This window comes from Euprymna scolopes, chromosome 42 (assembly GCF_053919585.1).
Source record: "Euprymna scolopes isolate OS-2025 chromosome 42, ASM5391958v1, whole genome shotgun sequence".
Classification (NCBI taxonomy): domain Eukaryota; kingdom Metazoa; phylum Mollusca; class Cephalopoda; order Sepiida; family Sepiolidae; genus Euprymna; species Euprymna scolopes.
In genome coordinates, this window is record NC_136523.1 from 45,283,720 (window position 1) to 45,293,163 (window position 9,444).

At 37.7% G+C, this 9,444-nt stretch overlaps 1 protein-coding gene and 34 non-coding genes across 36 annotated transcripts in view; 1 reads left to right on the forward strand and 34 right to left on the reverse strand.

Annotated features, from left to right (window-relative positions):
* LOC145267073 (transmembrane protein 232-like) overlaps nucleotides 1-9,444 on the forward strand; it is a 288,020-nt gene that overhangs the window by 103,443 nt on the left and 175,133 nt on the right. The window lies entirely within an intron of this gene.
* Trnat-ugu (transfer RNA threonine (anticodon UGU)) lies at nucleotides 304-395 on the reverse strand. Its single transcript is given in 2 exon segments — nucleotides 304-339; nucleotides 359-395. It is a non-coding gene; the product is annotated as a tRNA-Thr (tRNA).
* Nucleotides 534-625, reverse strand: Trnak-uuu (transfer RNA lysine (anticodon UUU)). The gene is given in 2 exon segments: nucleotides 534-569; nucleotides 589-625. It is a non-coding gene; the product is annotated as a tRNA-Lys (tRNA).
* Nucleotides 764-855, reverse strand: Trnak-uuu (transfer RNA lysine (anticodon UUU)). The gene is given in 2 exon segments: nucleotides 764-799; nucleotides 819-855. It is a non-coding gene; the product is annotated as a tRNA-Lys (tRNA).
* Trnak-uuu (transfer RNA lysine (anticodon UUU)) lies at nucleotides 994-1,085 on the reverse strand. Its single transcript is given in 2 exon segments — nucleotides 994-1,029; nucleotides 1,049-1,085. It is a non-coding gene; the product is annotated as a tRNA-Lys (tRNA).
* Trnak-uuu (transfer RNA lysine (anticodon UUU)) lies at nucleotides 1,224-1,315 on the reverse strand. Its single transcript is given in 2 exon segments — nucleotides 1,224-1,259; nucleotides 1,279-1,315. It is a non-coding gene; the product is annotated as a tRNA-Lys (tRNA).
* On the reverse strand, nucleotides 1,676-1,767 carry Trnak-uuu (transfer RNA lysine (anticodon UUU)). The gene is given in 2 exon segments: nucleotides 1,676-1,711; nucleotides 1,731-1,767. It is a non-coding gene; the product is annotated as a tRNA-Lys (tRNA).
* On the reverse strand, nucleotides 1,906-1,997 carry Trnak-uuu (transfer RNA lysine (anticodon UUU)). Its single transcript is given in 2 exon segments — nucleotides 1,906-1,941; nucleotides 1,961-1,997. It is a non-coding gene; the product is annotated as a tRNA-Lys (tRNA).
* Nucleotides 2,136-2,227, reverse strand: Trnak-uuu (transfer RNA lysine (anticodon UUU)). The gene is given in 2 exon segments: nucleotides 2,136-2,171; nucleotides 2,191-2,227. It is a non-coding gene; the product is annotated as a tRNA-Lys (tRNA).
* Nucleotides 2,366-2,457, reverse strand: Trnak-uuu (transfer RNA lysine (anticodon UUU)). Its single transcript is given in 2 exon segments — nucleotides 2,366-2,401; nucleotides 2,421-2,457. It is a non-coding gene; the product is annotated as a tRNA-Lys (tRNA).
* On the reverse strand, nucleotides 2,596-2,687 carry Trnak-uuu (transfer RNA lysine (anticodon UUU)). The gene is given in 2 exon segments: nucleotides 2,596-2,631; nucleotides 2,651-2,687. It is a non-coding gene; the product is annotated as a tRNA-Lys (tRNA).
* Nucleotides 2,826-2,917, reverse strand: Trnak-uuu (transfer RNA lysine (anticodon UUU)). Its single transcript is given in 2 exon segments — nucleotides 2,826-2,861; nucleotides 2,881-2,917. It is a non-coding gene; the product is annotated as a tRNA-Lys (tRNA).
* Nucleotides 3,056-3,147, reverse strand: Trnak-uuu (transfer RNA lysine (anticodon UUU)). Its single transcript is given in 2 exon segments — nucleotides 3,056-3,091; nucleotides 3,111-3,147. It is a non-coding gene; the product is annotated as a tRNA-Lys (tRNA).
* Nucleotides 3,286-3,377, reverse strand: Trnak-uuu (transfer RNA lysine (anticodon UUU)). Its single transcript is given in 2 exon segments — nucleotides 3,286-3,321; nucleotides 3,341-3,377. It is a non-coding gene; the product is annotated as a tRNA-Lys (tRNA).
* Nucleotides 3,516-3,607, reverse strand: Trnak-uuu (transfer RNA lysine (anticodon UUU)). The gene is given in 2 exon segments: nucleotides 3,516-3,551; nucleotides 3,571-3,607. It is a non-coding gene; the product is annotated as a tRNA-Lys (tRNA).
* Trnak-uuu (transfer RNA lysine (anticodon UUU)) lies at nucleotides 3,746-3,837 on the reverse strand. The gene is given in 2 exon segments: nucleotides 3,746-3,781; nucleotides 3,801-3,837. It is a non-coding gene; the product is annotated as a tRNA-Lys (tRNA).
* Trnak-uuu (transfer RNA lysine (anticodon UUU)) lies at nucleotides 3,976-4,067 on the reverse strand. Its single transcript is given in 2 exon segments — nucleotides 3,976-4,011; nucleotides 4,031-4,067. It is a non-coding gene; the product is annotated as a tRNA-Lys (tRNA).
* Nucleotides 4,206-4,297, reverse strand: Trnak-uuu (transfer RNA lysine (anticodon UUU)). The gene is given in 2 exon segments: nucleotides 4,206-4,241; nucleotides 4,261-4,297. It is a non-coding gene; the product is annotated as a tRNA-Lys (tRNA).
* Nucleotides 4,880-4,971, reverse strand: Trnak-uuu (transfer RNA lysine (anticodon UUU)). Its single transcript is given in 2 exon segments — nucleotides 4,880-4,915; nucleotides 4,935-4,971. It is a non-coding gene; the product is annotated as a tRNA-Lys (tRNA).
* Trnak-uuu (transfer RNA lysine (anticodon UUU)) lies at nucleotides 5,110-5,201 on the reverse strand. The gene is given in 2 exon segments: nucleotides 5,110-5,145; nucleotides 5,165-5,201. It is a non-coding gene; the product is annotated as a tRNA-Lys (tRNA).
* On the reverse strand, nucleotides 5,340-5,431 carry Trnak-uuu (transfer RNA lysine (anticodon UUU)). The gene is given in 2 exon segments: nucleotides 5,340-5,375; nucleotides 5,395-5,431. It is a non-coding gene; the product is annotated as a tRNA-Lys (tRNA).
* On the reverse strand, nucleotides 5,570-5,661 carry Trnak-uuu (transfer RNA lysine (anticodon UUU)). Its single transcript is given in 2 exon segments — nucleotides 5,570-5,605; nucleotides 5,625-5,661. It is a non-coding gene; the product is annotated as a tRNA-Lys (tRNA).
* Nucleotides 6,022-6,113, reverse strand: Trnak-uuu (transfer RNA lysine (anticodon UUU)). The gene is given in 2 exon segments: nucleotides 6,022-6,057; nucleotides 6,077-6,113. It is a non-coding gene; the product is annotated as a tRNA-Lys (tRNA).
* Nucleotides 6,252-6,343, reverse strand: Trnak-uuu (transfer RNA lysine (anticodon UUU)). The gene is given in 2 exon segments: nucleotides 6,252-6,287; nucleotides 6,307-6,343. It is a non-coding gene; the product is annotated as a tRNA-Lys (tRNA).
* Trnak-uuu (transfer RNA lysine (anticodon UUU)) lies at nucleotides 6,482-6,573 on the reverse strand. The gene is given in 2 exon segments: nucleotides 6,482-6,517; nucleotides 6,537-6,573. It is a non-coding gene; the product is annotated as a tRNA-Lys (tRNA).
* Nucleotides 6,712-6,803, reverse strand: Trnak-uuu (transfer RNA lysine (anticodon UUU)). The gene is given in 2 exon segments: nucleotides 6,712-6,747; nucleotides 6,767-6,803. It is a non-coding gene; the product is annotated as a tRNA-Lys (tRNA).
* Nucleotides 6,942-7,033, reverse strand: Trnak-uuu (transfer RNA lysine (anticodon UUU)). Its single transcript is given in 2 exon segments — nucleotides 6,942-6,977; nucleotides 6,997-7,033. It is a non-coding gene; the product is annotated as a tRNA-Lys (tRNA).
* Trnak-uuu (transfer RNA lysine (anticodon UUU)) lies at nucleotides 7,172-7,263 on the reverse strand. Its single transcript is given in 2 exon segments — nucleotides 7,172-7,207; nucleotides 7,227-7,263. It is a non-coding gene; the product is annotated as a tRNA-Lys (tRNA).
* On the reverse strand, nucleotides 7,632-7,723 carry Trnak-uuu (transfer RNA lysine (anticodon UUU)). Its single transcript is given in 2 exon segments — nucleotides 7,632-7,667; nucleotides 7,687-7,723. It is a non-coding gene; the product is annotated as a tRNA-Lys (tRNA).
* Trnak-uuu (transfer RNA lysine (anticodon UUU)) lies at nucleotides 7,862-7,953 on the reverse strand. Its single transcript is given in 2 exon segments — nucleotides 7,862-7,897; nucleotides 7,917-7,953. It is a non-coding gene; the product is annotated as a tRNA-Lys (tRNA).
* Trnak-uuu (transfer RNA lysine (anticodon UUU)) lies at nucleotides 8,314-8,405 on the reverse strand. Its single transcript is given in 2 exon segments — nucleotides 8,314-8,349; nucleotides 8,369-8,405. It is a non-coding gene; the product is annotated as a tRNA-Lys (tRNA).
* Trnak-uuu (transfer RNA lysine (anticodon UUU)) lies at nucleotides 8,544-8,635 on the reverse strand. Its single transcript is given in 2 exon segments — nucleotides 8,544-8,579; nucleotides 8,599-8,635. It is a non-coding gene; the product is annotated as a tRNA-Lys (tRNA).
* On the reverse strand, nucleotides 8,774-8,865 carry Trnak-uuu (transfer RNA lysine (anticodon UUU)). Its single transcript is given in 2 exon segments — nucleotides 8,774-8,809; nucleotides 8,829-8,865. It is a non-coding gene; the product is annotated as a tRNA-Lys (tRNA).
* Trnak-uuu (transfer RNA lysine (anticodon UUU)) lies at nucleotides 9,004-9,095 on the reverse strand. The gene is given in 2 exon segments: nucleotides 9,004-9,039; nucleotides 9,059-9,095. It is a non-coding gene; the product is annotated as a tRNA-Lys (tRNA).
* On the reverse strand, nucleotides 9,234-9,325 carry Trnak-uuu (transfer RNA lysine (anticodon UUU)). The gene is given in 2 exon segments: nucleotides 9,234-9,269; nucleotides 9,289-9,325. It is a non-coding gene; the product is annotated as a tRNA-Lys (tRNA).

The following is a 9,444-nucleotide window of genomic DNA, read 5'->3' on the forward strand; positions in this document are numbered from 1 at the left end:
TCAATCAATCAGACATCAAGTCGTATATGTCGGATGTGAAGAAAAACAGACTGATAGTAAATAAAATACAAAAAAGTCAGTAGCCCACATGGGGACTTGAACCCCAGACGACTTTATCCTAATGTTCTTAAAAGTCTGATGCTCTACCGACTGAGCTATGTAGGCCCACCATTATTCAGCACAATCCGGAACAATAACAACAAAAAATATGAAAAGAAAACATCAATCAATCATACATCAAGTCGTATATGTCGGATGTGAAGAAAAACAGACTGATAGTAAATAAAATACAAAAAAGTCAGTAGCCCACATGGGGACTTGAACCCCAGACCCTCAGATGACTTTATCCTAATATTCTTACAAGTCTGATGCTCTACCGACTGAGCTATGTAGGCCCACTATTATTCAGCACAATCCGGAACAATAACAACAAAAAACATGCAAAGAAAACATCAATCAATCAGACATCAAGTCGTATATGTCGGATGTGAAGAAAAACAGACTGATATTAAATAAAATACAAAAAAGTCAGTAGCCCCCATGGGGACTTGAACCCCAGACCCTCAGATGACTTTATCCTAATGTTCTTAAAAGTCTGATGCTCTACCGACTGAGCTATGTAGGCCCACCATTATTCACCACAATCTGGAACAATAACAACAAAAAACATGAAAAGAAAACATCAACCAATCAGACATCAAGTCGTATATGTCGGATGTGAAGAAAAACAGACTGATAGTAAATAAAATACAAAAAAGTCAGTAGCCCACATGGGGACTTGAACCCCAGACCCTCAGATGACTTTATCCTAATGTTCTTAAAAGTCTGATGCTCTACCGACTGAGCTATGTAGGCCCACCATTATTCAGCACAATCCGGAACAATAACAACAAAAAACATGCAAAGAAAACATCAATCAATCAGACATCAAGTCGTATATGTCGGATGTGAAGAAAAACAGACTGATATTAAATAAAATACAAAAAAGTCAGTAGCCCACATGGGGACTTGAACCCCAGACCCTCAGATGACTTTATCCTAATGTTCTTAAAAGTCTGATGCTCTACCGACTGAGCTATGTAGGCCCACCACTATTCACTACAATCTGGAACAATAACAACAAAAAACATGAAAAGAAAACATCAACCAATCAGACATCAAGTCGTATATGTCGGATGTGAAGAAAAACAGACTGATATTAAATAAAATACAAAAAAGTCAGTAGCCCACATGGGGACTTGAACCCCAGACCCTCAGATGACTTTATCCTAATGTTCTTAAAAGTCTGATGCTCTACCGACTGAGCTATGTAGGCCCACCATTATTCAGCACAATCCGGAACAATAACAACAAAAAACATGAAAAGAAAACATCAATCAATCAGACATCAAGTCGTATATGTCGGATGTGAAGAAAAACAGACTGATAGTAAATAAAATACAAAAAAGTCAGTAGCCCACATGGGGACTTGAACCCCAGACGACTTTATCCTAATGTTCTTAAAAGTCTGATGCTCTACCGACTGAGCTATGTAGGCCCACCATTATTCAGCACAATCCGGAACAATAACAACAAAAAATATGAAAAGAAAACATCAATCAATCATACATCAAGTCGTATATGTCGGATGTGAAGAAAAACAGACTGATAGTAAATAAAATACAAAAAAGTCAGTAGCCCACATGGGGACTTGAACCCCAGACCCTCAGATGACTTTATCCTAATGTTCTTAAAAGTCTGATGCTCTACCGACTGAGCTATGTAGGCCCACCATTATTCACCACAATCTGGAACAATAACAACAAAAAACATGAAAAGAAAACATCAATCAATCAGACATCAAGTCGTATATGTCGGATGTGAAGAAAAACAGACTGATAGTAAATAAAATACAAAAAAGTCAGTAGCCCACATGGGGACTTGAACCCCAGACCCTCAGATGACTTTATCCTAATGTTCTTAAAAGTCTGATGCTCTACCGACTGAGCTATGTAGGCCCACCATTATTCAGCACAATCTGGAACAATAACAACAAAAAATATGAAAAGAAAACATCAATCAATCAGACATCAAGTCGTATATGTCGGATGTGAAGAAAAACAGACTGATATTAAATAAAATACAAAAAATTCAGTAGCCCCCATGGGGACTTGAACCCCAGACCCTCAGATGACTTTATCCTAATGTTCTTAAAAGTCTGATGCTCTACCGACTGAGCTATGTAGGCCCACCATTATTCACCACAATCTGGAACAATAACAACAAAAAACATGAAAAGAAAACATCAACCAATCAGACATCAAGTCGTATATGTCGGATGTGAAGAAAAACAGACTGATAGTAAATAAAATACAAAAAAGTCAGTAGCCCACATGGGGACTTGAACCCCAGACCCTCAGATGACTTTATCCTAATGTTCTTAAAAGTCTGATGCTCTACCGACTGAGCTATGTAGGCCCACCATTATTCAGCACAATCTGGAACAATAACAACAAAAAATATGTAAAGAAAACATCAATCAATCAGACATCAAGTCGTATATGTCGGATGTGAAGAAAAACAGACTGATATTAAATAAAATACAAAAAAGTCAGTAGCCCCCATGGGGACTTGAACCCCAGACCCTCAGATGACTTTATCCTAATGTTCTTAAAAGTCTGATGCTCTACCGACTGAGCTATGTAGGCCCACCATTATTCACCACAATCTGGAACAATAACAACAAAAAACATGAAAAGAAAACATCAACCAATCAGACATCAAGTCGTATATGTCGGATGTGAAGAAAAACAGACTGATAGTAAATAAAATACAAAAAAGTCAGTAGCCCACATGGGGACTTGAACCCCAGACCCTCAGATGACTTTATCCTAATGTTCTTAAAAGTCTGATGCTCTACCGACTGAGCTATGTAGGCCCACCATTATTCACCACAATCTGGAACAATAACAACAAAAAACATGAAAAGAAAACATCAACCAATCAGACATCAAGTCGTATATGTCGGATGTGAAGAAAAACAGACTGATATTAAATAAAATACAAAAAAGTCAGTAGCCCACATGGGGACTTGAACCCCAGACCCTCAGATGACTTTATCCTAATGTTCTTAAAAGTCTGATGCTCTACCGACTGAGCTATGTAGGCCCACCACTATTCACTACAATCTGGAACAATAACAACAAAAAACATGAAAAGAAAACATCAACCAATCAGACATCAAGTCGTATATGTCGGATGTGAAGAAAAACAGACTGATATTAAATAAAATACAAAAAAGTCAGTAGCCCACATGGGGACTTGAACCCCAGACCCTCAGATGACTTTATCCTAATGTTCTCAAAAGTCTGATGCTCTACCGACTGAGCTATGTAGGCCCACCATTATTCAGCACAATCCGGAACAATAACAACAAAAAACATGAAAAGAAAACATCAATCAATCAGACATCAAGTCGTATATGTCGGATGTGAAGAAAAACAGACTGATAGTAAATAAAATACAAAAAAGTCAGTAGCCCACATGGGGACTTGAACCCCAGACCCTCAGATGACTTTATCCTAATGTTCTTAAAAGTCTGATGCTCTACCGACTGAGCTATGTAGGCCCACCATTATTCAGCACAATCCGGAACAATAACAACAAAAAACATGCAAAGAAAACATCAATCAATCAGACATCAAGTCGTATATGTCGGATGTGAAGAAAAACAGACTGATATTAAATAAAATACAAAAAAGTCAGTAGCCCACATGGGGACTTGAACCCCAGACCCTCAGATGACTTTATCCTAATGTTCTTAAAAGTCTGATGCTCTACCGACTGAGCTATGTAGGCCCACCATTATTCAGCACAATCCGGAACAATAACAACAAAAAACATGCAAAGAAAACATCAATCAATCAGACATCAAGTCGTATATGTCGGATGTGAAGAAAAACAGACTGATATTAAATAAAATACAAAAAAGTCAGTAGCCCACATGGGGACTTGAACCCCAGACCCTCAGATGACTTTATCCTAATGTTCTTAAAAGTCTGATGCTCTACCGACTGAGCTATGTAGGCCCACCACTATTCACTACAATCTGGAACAATAACAACAAAAAACATGAAAAGAAAACATCAACCAATCAGACATCAAGTCGTATATGTCGGATGTGAAGAAAAACAGACTGATATTAAATAAAATACAAAAAAGTCAGTAGCCCACATGGGGACTTGAACCCCAGACCCTCAGATGACTTTATCCTAATGTTCTTAAAAGTCTGATGCTCTACTTACTGAGCTATGTAGGCCCACCATTATTCAGCACAATCCGAAACAATAACAACAAAAAACATGAAAAGAAAACATCAATCAATCAGACATCAAGTCGTATATGTCGGATGTGAAGAAAAACAGACTGATAGTAAATAAAATACAAAAAAGTCAGTAGCCCACATGGGGACTTGAACCCCAGACGACTTTATCCTAATGTTCTTAAAAGTCTGATGCTCTACCGACTGAGCTATGTAGGCCCACCATTATTCAGCACAATCCGGAACAATAACAACAAAAAATATGAAAAGAAAACATCAATCAATCATACATCAAGTCGTATATGTCGGATGTGAAGAAAAACAGACTGATAGTAAATAAAATACAAAAAAGTCAGTAGCCCACATGGGGACTTGAACCCCAGATGACTTTATCCTAATGTTCTTACAAGTCTGATGCTCTACCGACTGAGCTATGTAGGCCCACTATTATTCAGCACAATCCGGAACAATAACAACAAAAAACATGCAAAGAAAACATCAATCAATCAGACATCAAGTCGTATATGTCGGATGTGAAGAAAAACAGACTGATATTAAATAAAATACAAAAAAGTCAGTAGCCCCCATGGGGACTTGAACCCCAGACCCTCAGATGACTTTATCCTAATGTTCTTAAAAGTCTGATGCTCTACCGACTGAGCTATGTAGGCCCACCATTATTCACCACAATCTGGAACAATAACAACAAAAAACATGAAAAGAAAACATCAACCAATCAGACATCAAGTCGTATATGTCGGATGTGAAGAAAAACAGACTGATAGTAAATAAAATACAAAAAAGTCAGTAGCCCACATGGGGACTTGAACCCCAGACCCTCAGATGACTTTATCCTAATGTTCTTAAAAGTCTGATGCTCTACCGACTGAGCTATGTAGGCCCACCATTATTCAGCACAATCCGGAACAATAACAACAAAAAACATGCAAAGAAAACATCAATCAATCAGACATCAAGTCGTATATGTCGGATGTGAAGAAAAACAGACTGATATTAAATAAAATACAAAAAAGTCAGTAGCCCACATGGGGACTTGAACCCCAGACCCTCAGATGACTTTATCCTAATGTTCTTAAAAGTCTGATGCTCTACCGACTGAGCTATGTAGGCCCACCACTATTCACTACAATCTGGAACAATAACAACAAAAAACATGAAAAGAAAACATCAACCAATCAGACATCAAGTCGTATATGTCGGATGTGAAGAAAAACAGACTGATATTAAATAAAATACAAAAAAGTCAGTAGCCCACATGGGGACTTGAACCCCAGACCCTCAGATGACTTTATCCTAATGTTCTAAAAAGTCTGATGCTCTACGGACTGAGCTATGTAGGCCCACCATTATTCAGCACAATCCGGAACAATAACAACAAAAAACATGAAAAGAAAACATCAATCAATCAGACATCAAGTCGTATATGTCGGATGTGAAGAAAAACAGACTGATAGTAAATAAAATACAAAAAAGTCAGTAGCCCACATGGGGACTTGAACCCCAGACGACTTTATCCTAATGTTCTTAAAAGTCTGATGCTCTACCGACTGAGCTATGTAGGCCCACCATTATTCAGCACAATCCGGAACAATAACAACAAAAAATATGAAAAGAAAACATCAATCAATCATACATCAAGTCGTATATGTCGGATGTGAAGAAAAACAGACTGATAGTAAATAAAATACAAAAAAGTCAGTAGCCCACATGGGGACTTGAACCCCAGACCCTCAGATGACTTTATCCTAATGTTCTTAAAAGTCTGATGCTCTACCGACTGAGCTATGTAGGCCCACCATTATTCACCACAATCTGGAACAATAACAACAAAAAACATGAAAAGAAAACATCAATCAATCAGACATCAAGTCGTATATGTCGGATGTGAAGAAAAACAGACTGATAGTAAATAAAATACAAAAAAGTCAGTAGCCCACATGGGGACTTGAACCCCAGACCCTCAGATGACTTTATCCTAATGTTCTTAAAAGTCTGATGCTCTACCGACTGAGCTATGTAGGCCCACCATTATTCAGCACAATCTGGAACAATAACAACAAAAAATATGAAAAGAAAACATCAATCAATCAGACATCAAGTCGTATATGTCGGATGTGAAGAAAAACAGACTGATATTAAATAAAATACAAAAAATTCAGTAGCCCCCATGGGGACTTGAACCCCAGACCCTCAGATGACTTTATCCTAATGTTCTTAAAAGTCTGATGCTCTACCGACTGAGCTATGTAGGCCCACCATTATTCACCACAATCTGGAACAATAACAACAAAAAACATGAAAAGAAAACATCAACCAATCAGACATCAAGTCGTATATGTCGGATGTGAAGAAAAACAGACTGATAGTAAATAAAATACAAAAAAGTCAGTAGCCCACATGGGGACTTGAACCCCAGACCCTCAGATGACTTTATCCTAATGTTCTTAAAAGTCTGATGCTCTACCGACTGAGCTATGTAGGCCCACCATTATTCAGCACAATCTGGAACAATAACAACAAAAAATATGAAAAGAAAACATCAATCAATCAGACATCAAGTCGTATATGTCGGATGTGAAGAAAAACAGACTGATATTAAATAAAATACAAAAAAGTCAGTAGCCCCCATGGGGACTTGAACCCCAGACCCTCAGATGACTTTATCCTAATGTTCTTAAAAGTCTGATGCTCTACCGACTGAGCTATGTAGGCCCACCATTATTTACCACAATCTGGAACAATAACAACAAAAAACATGAAAAGAAAACATCAACCAATCAGACATCAAGTCGTATATGTCGGATGTGAAGAAAAACAGACTGATAGTAAATAAAATACAAAAAAGTCAGTAGCCCACATGGGGACTTGAACCCCAGACCCTCAGATGACTTTATCCTAATGTTCTTAAAAGTCTGATGCTCTACCGACTGAGCTATGTAGGCCCACCATTATTCACCACAATCTGGAACAATAACAACAAAAAACATGAAAAGAAAACATCAACCAATCAGACATCAAGTCGTATATGTCGGATGTGAAGAAAAACAGACTGATATTAAATAAAATACAAAAAAGTCAGTAGCCCGCATGGGGACTTCAACCCCAGACCCTCAGATGACTTTATCCTAATGTTCTTAAAAGTCTGATGCTCTACCGACTGAGTTATGTAGGCCCACCATTATTCACCACAATCTGGAACAAGAACAACAAAAAACATGAAAAGAAAACATCAATCAATCATACATCAAGTCGTATATGTCGGATGTGAAGAAAAACAGACTGATATTAAATAAAATACACAAAAGTCAGTAGCCCACATGGGGACTTGAACCCCAGACCCTCAGATGACTTTATCCTAATGTTCTTAAAAGTCTGATGCTCTACCGACTGAGCTATGTAGGCCCACCATTATTCACCACAATCTGGAACAATAACAACAAAAAACATGCAAAGAAAACATCAATCAATCAGACATCAAGTCGTATATGTCGGATGTGAAGAAAAACAGACTGATATTAAATAAAATACAAAAAAGTCAGTAGCCCACATGGGGACTTGAACCCCAGACCCTCAGATGACTTTATCCTAATGTTCTTAAAAGTCTGATGCTCTACCGACTGAGCTATGTAGGCCCACCATTATTCAGCACAATCCGGAACAATACCAACAAAAAACATGAAAAGAAAACATCAATCAATCAGACATCAAGTCGTATATGTCGGATGTGAAGAAAAACAGACTGATAGTAAATAAAATACAAAAAAGTCAATAGCCCACATGGGGACTTGAACCCCAGATGACTTTATCCTAATGTTCTTAAAAGTCTGATGCTCTACCGACTGAGCTATGTAGGCCCACCATTATTCACCACAATCTGGAACAATAACAACAAAAAACATGAAAAGAAAACATCAATCAATCAGACATCAAGTCGTATATGTCGGATGTGAAGAAAAACAGACTGATATTAAATAAAATACACAAAAGTCAGTAGCCCACATGGGGACTTGAACCCCAGACCCTCAGATGACTTTATCCTAATGTTCTTAAAAGTCTGATGCTCTACCGACTGAGCTATGTAGGCCCACCATTATTCACCACAATCTGGAACAATAACAACAAAAAACATGAAAAGAAAACATCAATCAATCAGACATCAAGTCGTATATGTCGGATGTGAAGAAAAACAGACTGATAGTAAATAAAATACAAAAAAGTCAGTAGCCCACATGGGGACTTGAACCCCAGACCCTCAGATGACTTTATCCTAATGTTCTTAAAAGTCTGATGCTCTACCGACTGAGCTATGTAGGCCCACCATTATTCAGCACAATCTGGAACAATAACAACAAAAAATATGAAAAGAAAACATCAATCAATCAGACATCAAGTCGTATATGTCGGATGTGAAGAAAAACAGACTGATATTAAATAAAATACAAAAAATTCAGTAGCCCCCATGGGGACTTGAACCCCAGACCCTCAGATGACTTTATCCTAATGTTCTTAAAAGTCTGATGCTCTACCGACTGAGCTATGTAGGCCCACCATTATTCACCACAATCTGGAACAATAACAACAAAAAACATGAAAAGAAAACATCAACCAATCAGACATCAAGTCGTATATGTCGGATGTGAAGAAAAACAGACTGATAGTAAATAAAATACAAAAAAGTCAGTAGCCCACATGGGGACTTGAACCCCAGACCCTCAGATGACTTTATCCTAATGTTCTTAAAAGTCTGATGCTCTACCGACTGAGCTATGTAGGCCCACCATTATTCAGCACAATCTGGAACAATAACAACAAAAAATATGAAAAGAAAACATCAATCAATCAGACATCAAGTCGTATATGTCGGATGTGAAGAAAAACAGACTGATATTAAATAAAATACAAAAAAGTCAGTAGCCCCCATGGGGACTTGAACCCCAGACCCTCAGATGACTTTATCCTAATGTTCTTAAAAGTCTGATGCTCTACCGACTGAGCTATGTAGGCCCACCATTATTTACCACAATCTGGAACAATAACAACAAAAAACATGAAAAGAAAACATCAACCAATCAGACATCAAGTCGTATATGTCGGATGTGAAGAAAAACAGACTGATAGTAAAT